Source organism: Salvelinus namaycush, chromosome 16, assembly GCF_016432855.1.
Source record: "Salvelinus namaycush isolate Seneca chromosome 16, SaNama_1.0, whole genome shotgun sequence".
Classification (NCBI taxonomy): Eukaryota; Metazoa; Chordata; class Actinopteri; order Salmoniformes; family Salmonidae; genus Salvelinus; species Salvelinus namaycush.
Window position 1 is genome coordinate 18,003,673 of NC_052322.1, and position 7,054 is coordinate 18,010,726.

The 7,054-nt window shown below is 42.1% G+C and overlaps 1 long non-coding RNA gene across 1 annotated transcript; it reads right to left on the reverse strand.

Moving 5' to 3' along the window:
- Positions 1–1,621: 1,621 nt before the first annotated feature.
- On the reverse strand, positions 1,622–4,693 carry LOC120061101. The gene is made up of 3 exons (XR_005478300.1): positions 4,432–4,693; positions 2,668–2,705; positions 1,622–2,581 (listed from the first exon to the last, which is right to left on the reverse strand). It is a non-coding gene; the product is annotated as an uncharacterized LOC120061101 (long non-coding RNA).
- Positions 4,694–7,054: the final 2,361 nt, after the last annotated feature.

Here is a 7,054-nt window from a genome sequence, read left to right on the forward strand (position 1 = left end):
ACACATATCTATATCTACGTAATAATTTATGTAATCATTTATTGGTATATATGTAATCATATAATAGCAATATTCGATTACCTCGATAATTCTCTGAATATGCTCCCCAACGTGCGTCGTCTTGACATTAAGAACCTTCCAGAACGTTCTTTCGTTAACCCCTGCGCCTCACCCCTTCCCACCCCCTACTCCGACCTCACAATGCCATCAAAACACCAAACACCCACACAAACTAACTGTCACATCTTCAGCATCCATGTTGGAAGTCTTCTCTGACGATCCCTGCCTAACTACTACACAGATGTAGTGGCTGAGGGAGAAGCTGGTAACAAGCACTACGGATGAGGCTGAGGAGGCAGGGGTTCTTCGCCGTAACCATTGCGTCCAACTCTCAGGTAGAAAACTGGATGACTGCAGGCTTCTATTATCTTAGCTTCTGTTTCCCCCCTCGACATGAAAAAGTGACGTAGCAACTAATCCAAAATCTCTCGCTCTCTGACTCCCCCCCCTCAGTCCCTCCCTCTCTTCCTCCCTCTCTTCCCCCCCTCTTCAGCCTTCTCTCCCTGCCTGCTTCAGACACACGCACTCTATTTTCATCTTGTTGCAACAGCAGAATTGCTCTTTCCGACAGCTAGTTTTGCACTGACACAGATATACGCCAACAGATCAGACCACACACACAAACAGCTCGCCACACCGGTTTACGATCACTCTCTATTTCTCTTCCTCGATCGGTGTGACGCAGCACTCATTTTCAGGGCTTTCTCTGCTGCTACTATTGTGGCTACACACCAACGCAGGCAGCAGCTTCTTGAAGAACTCGACCCAGCAACACACTGCTGGCTGCCAAACAGACAGCTGAGCACAGCTAGCTAGGGCTGCAGTTAAAGAGACCTTGTTGTCACCTCCCACTCTATCCACCCATTTCTCTCTGACTGTGACGGATCCTGTGTCCCCATTTTCCCCCGTGTCCCCTTTCAATTAGGTCTCTCTCTCTCTCAGCTGAGAGCTAAGCTGACGGAGACGAGCCTCCTCTCCCGGGTCACCTGACTAGCCACTTGTTTTAAAGGCACATCAAACAAGGAAGAAAAAAAACTAAACAGAGAGGTACATAAGCCTCTTAAATACAGGAGCATCTCGTTTATAGGAGTGGGGGGACAAGGAACCATCAAGATATTACAACATCAATATTCAAAACAGACCTAATGCCATCACGGGAACAATTGGTGCAGCAGAAGACGACCGAGGACCTGGGAAATGTGATGTTCAATGTGTACCTTTTAAAGAATGTCCTGTAATCATTGTCCAATTTCGCCTGTGGTGACGATCGCACTTTCTGTTATTGTGGGAAGTGTCTGGTGTTAGCTATGGCTGGAGAATTACAATGAGAAGCACCAGACATAGGCAGGGCTGGAGAACCGTCATTAGGGTTAGCTACACACCACAAGGCTTACCACATCATGTCTGTCTACAGCTCTCGCGGACTAGAAACTAACTTTTGTTATCTGGGCTGTAAAGGAAGCTTTGTCTTCGAGACCACTAAGTGTAAAGTAACTTGATTTCTTTCCCGTTTGACCCTCCGACACAACTGGACTGAGCATTGAATAGGCAACCTTTTGACTTGGATGAAGATGATACTGTAATGACGTGATAATAAAATGGATGGCAATCAAGGAACAGTTTAACGATACAGTCAATTACATATTGTAAGGACAGTATGTTGCATTGACCCATTTCAGGTTCAGATAGAGAGAAAGAGAGAGAAAGAGAGGGAGAGCGTTCACTTCAGCATTCACTCCTTGGGTTCATCTTACCATGGTGGGAAGGGAAGGAGTCTATCGGTAAAATACTCAGCTTTATCTCCGTACTGCTTCTCTCTCTGCCAACAGCAAGGAGATGTAAGGGATCTGTCTGATTAAAGCGTGTGTTCTCTGAGGAGACATGGTACATGCAGGAGTATTGATGAGAGAGGTGGCGATCTGGTCTCCTCTCAGTCAGTAGATCCCCAGACTAAACAACCCAGCACAACATAAGACAAGTTGAACAGAAGCAGTAGGCTAATGGTGTGAGGGTTTACCAGTGGACTGGGTTAAAGCCAGGTTCTGCCCCTGATACTTGTGCTACAAGATACTATACCAAGATCAACACTTCAGTAGACATAAAAACTGTTTCAAAATATCAATAAGACCAATCCTATAAAATATATTTCATATTGTTGCCTTTACTGTAAATCTTTGTGTACATCGAAAGCCCAGTAAGCATGACATAGTTGACTAGTACACCCCTACTAGTCATTATATCAAGAAAATCCCAATCTGTGTCATGTTTACAATGGCCTGCAATGTTTGTTGACAGTGTTTATAGTGACGTGCAGTCACTAATGATGCATGCAACCTGGAGATCTTCCTGTCAGCTATTTATACCACGCATTCACTAGGCACTGGGTTAATTTTAGCCATGTCATCTCAAAGTCCTGCTCCACTTCCTAAACCCTAATCTCCCTCTCAGGCAAGGTACGTGCCCTGGTCTGGATGGCTGCTGTTGTAGTTGCTGTATGGGAAGAAGCCTTCGCCATCCATCCCTGAAATATAACATCATATGGCTCAGCAGTTGGCACACTCAGAAATCTGGTATTTATTATTATTATCATGTTGTGTATACACTTACCTATCATTTGGACTGCCCACTGTGTCACCTTTGGTCTACTGAAAGATAAGAAATGTAATGGTATGTGGATGAATATGTACGCAATGAAACTGTATTCAACACTTCATACCAGGATATGGCCTATGCAGCTCTATATACGTGTACATTCTTGCACAGCACACATACACTCCCCATGCATCCAATAATAACATGAGTAGATTGATTATCTAGCCTATGCCTACATAGCGATGATACTTGGTGCTAAGTTTGTTACTTTTTAGACCCCCTTGTATCCATATCAATGTTTTGATCGTATGATTATCAAAGTCGTTATTTGAATCCATTGAATCCTGACTCAGATCCTGACTTTAATAAAGGTAATTGATTTAATCCACCCCCATCTGCACACCATTAAAGAGATCTCTGTATAGCGGAGATAATAAGATCAACATTGCGTGGGCTGGCATCCACTGACGTCCCTTTTTATTCTTGAGGGTTTAAGGCCTTGATGTCAAGAGAGCCATCGTCATTATTTTCCACACATGTGAGTGTGCGCACACACACCCACACACATACAGCAGATGGATGTGCCAGCCAGCCTCATAAACCTGACCTCTGGACCAGGGTTTCCCAAACTCAGCCCTGAGGCCTCCATTTTGGATTTTGCCCTAGCCCTACACAGCTGATTCAAATAATCAACTCATCATCAAGCTTTGATTATTTGAATCAGGTGTGTAGTGCTAGGGCAAAACATGCACCCCTGGAAGGCCCCAAAACCATGTTTGGGAAACCCTGCTCTGGAGGGAAAAGGAATATCACCGATTTTATTGAACTCCAATTGAAATAATGCTGTAATGTTTCACTAGTCAAGCGATTTCCATGTAAAGGTAAAATCATTTAAAGTGGAAAAATCAGATACATTGATGATGAGTCGATACCGTTCATTGCCCACGTTCAGTATTGAAAAATAATGGTTATGTATGTTCATCTAAGCTGCAGAACAGCGACACCCATCGTCCAAGAAGAGTAATGGTTTGGGGGTTTGTTTACATCAGGAATAAGAAGTGCGCATCTCACGTACTTTCAATGAACATGTCATTTATCAAAAGGCTTACTTTGGTAAACATTAGCAGAGTCAAAGAAAACAGAATGACGTATTTTAGGCCATTTACTGGATGACATTCTTAATATCTACATCTGTTCTGAAGTTCTGTAGATCTCTTTATATAGTATACACTCCTTATAATATAAACTGTGTACATTTACCTCAATCCAAAATATAACACAACTTGCTGTGCCACTCAGCATTGAGAAGCAGCATCATAAGATGCTCAAAGAAAGACAGACATGCAGGTAAATAGAACTGCGCAACACCCTCCAAGGCGCCAAGCCCTTATCCCTTCTCTCGCAGCATCCTTTTTTTTTACTGTTATGGTACCCTCCCCACCATCCTGCCTTCAATTAGTTTATTGAACTATTCCCTTGTAAAAACGCTCATTTTTACTATACGATCATACATTTTTACTATACGATCATACATTTTTACGCAGTAGCTTATTGGGGTGCTACTTGAACATGTATTCATACTGTAAAATATTTCGTAACAACTGTTTCATAACCCCATTGCCTAAACGTCAAGACTGACTCATCTATGAACATTAATACAATATTAGAAATAGGAACTGCCTGAAGACTATAGAACAGTTACCCAGACATTTTGGAGTGCGCAATACAAATGTGAGCAATTATTTCCTGATTATCTACATGTAAAATAAAAAACTTCACCTGTGATAACCTGGGACGTTGACAATGACAGTAGGCTGCAACCATGGTGGTGTGTGATGATGATCCATGCTTCATCCCTCTTGGCCAGAAAGGACTCACCTCTGGCGCACCTATAGCAAGTCCTGTAGACATTCTGGACAACAATACATGATCCTGGCATTGGTCCCTGGATCCTTTATTTCAAGACGTTTCCTTTTAAAACCTGTTAATCCATCGAATTTTCCAGAGCTCCACATTCAAACCACGCCCTCTCACACACCCCTGCTTTTGGATTGGCTGCTGTACAAAAACGTAATGGCGCGTCGTCGGAATCACATGCTTTTGACGCATGTTTAAATACATTTGGAACTGTCACTTGTTAAAATGTAGCCATTTTACCAATCTATACTGTACATGGCGTTTTTTTTTTTCGATGAGGGTAAAGCGCAATTAGAGTAGTCGCTTATCATAGGCCTAGGCCTACTGCCCAATAAAACAATAGTGAAACCTGTCCATAAACTAAATATCTGATTAAATAATAATTACAATATGCCATTATGCTATTGAAATGAACTTGTTTCTTTCAGTTTTCCCTTCCAATAATAACCTATTTAAACCCTTACAAAACGGTAGAATGGCCATTAGTACAGAAGGGGGCGTACTCTCCCAAGGATAGAATGCCTGGTTTGAAGGACATTCTATTGCGTGTGGAACAGTGAACAGTGCTGTTGTCTCTCACTGTGTGCCATATCTGTCATGGCTTTTGGCCTATACTAATGCACTGACGCAGTCTTTCACAGTTTTACTTGATTGAAGTGGTGAAGGTAGTTTCTAAGAAAATACTTCATAAAAATCCATGTCAATATTAGGCTACAATAGTTTTACAGTTATCCACATTTCCAATACACATCAGATGTTGTGCACATGAGATCAAAGAAATGGACATCATATAGGCTACATTACAACAATTAAGCAGAAATTAAATGTGGAGATAAATGAATGTGTGGCGCCTCAGATAGTGTATCATGGACCAGTGTTTGACTAAAGGGCGTAGCAGGGCCAAAGGAAATGAACTTGGTTGAGTGTAACATTGAATCACAGTGGAAAGAAATAGACAATGTTTTCCAGATGATTTTTCATTCACATCAGAGGACTTCTGCTTTGTGGGAAATATATGTTTAATCAGTTATGCAACCCGACACTAGTCACTTGGATGTGATGTCTAATGCAAACAATACAATTACATGCATTTTTAACTTGACAGGGACAGCGTACAACAAACATTGCACCAGATATTTATGCTACATAGCTCATTGTCATCTTATCTGAGAAAGAAAATGGCTACTGTTTATAATCCCCCATCATATCTGGAAGGAGTATGTTTTCTGGGATTATGTTCACCCCACTTGGTGAATCCAGTGAAAACATCCACAGTGGTGGAGAAAGCTTTGGGTAAAGTAAAATCGGTGAAAATTACGAGAAGTGGGCTTGTTTCTGACGATCAGAAAAAAATGGGTGTTGGAACGCACTCAATTTGGAGATTATGAGGTGTTGTGCTTTGAGCTACGGAGCATCGCACCTATTTAAAGATTCATTTGTTTGAGTTTCGAAGAAGTTGACATTGATACACTAAAGTAAATTCCTGCAGTGGTCTATGTACACTGGATGAATCGTGTGTTTAATGGAAAGAAGGAGAAGAGTTTGTCTGTCCTTGTGTTTTTTGATGTGGAGTCCCTACCAACCCTACTGCAGCTGGGATATGTGTACTATCCTTTCAGACCCTTCATATCCAAGACTTTGCAGTGTAAGCGATGTCAAATGTTTGGACATGTAGAAAGTGTCTACAGACAGGAGCCGAGATGTGGGATGTGTTGGGAAAGTCACTACGGCAAATGAATAAAGTGATGTAACTGTGGTGGAGAGCATGAGGCAACATCCTTGTAATGTCCAAATATGGCGAAAGAGATGGAGGTTGCCAAAACCAGGGCAGTTCCCTCTCTCTCCTATGTGAAGGCAGGACAAATGGTAGAAAGATCAGAAGGTCCAATGTTAGTGAATACCAGATCTACACAGCAACATACACCGAAGCCTGCGTATCAGGAGGACCCAGACATTCTTCATGTGAAGAAAATGGACTTTGTGTCATTTATAGCAATGGTGATAAATGGAACTGTACAAGTGGAAAATAAAGAAAGAAAGATTGACATCTTTGTTTTTTCTGCTGAACTCTTTCTGGGATTCAAATATCTGAAGAGCTACATGGAGTACTGTCTCATGCGGTTCCACCCTCTCAGGCCCCAGAGCCTTCATTTTCCCTCCCCGTATGGAATTCACTTTTCTTTTGTAAAAACATATTCATCCCAGTCCAGTTGGTGGCAACAATACACCTTTTGCGTGTAATTTGACATAAAACCCAAAGAAGACGACTGCCTAACAAACAGTCTGTACTGCAGTTCTTGTAGGGCTGGCCTACCCAACTACCATCCATGCCAATACCCTCATACCAAACTCTACCAACTACTACTCTTTCCGAAACCGAACTCGTGAAACTGTTTGTCCAGTTATCCCGCCCCTCACCGTGGCCTCCTATGGTATGTGGAGAGAGGGCTCCTTGTGTAAAATCTCTCTCTGTGTTACTAATAAA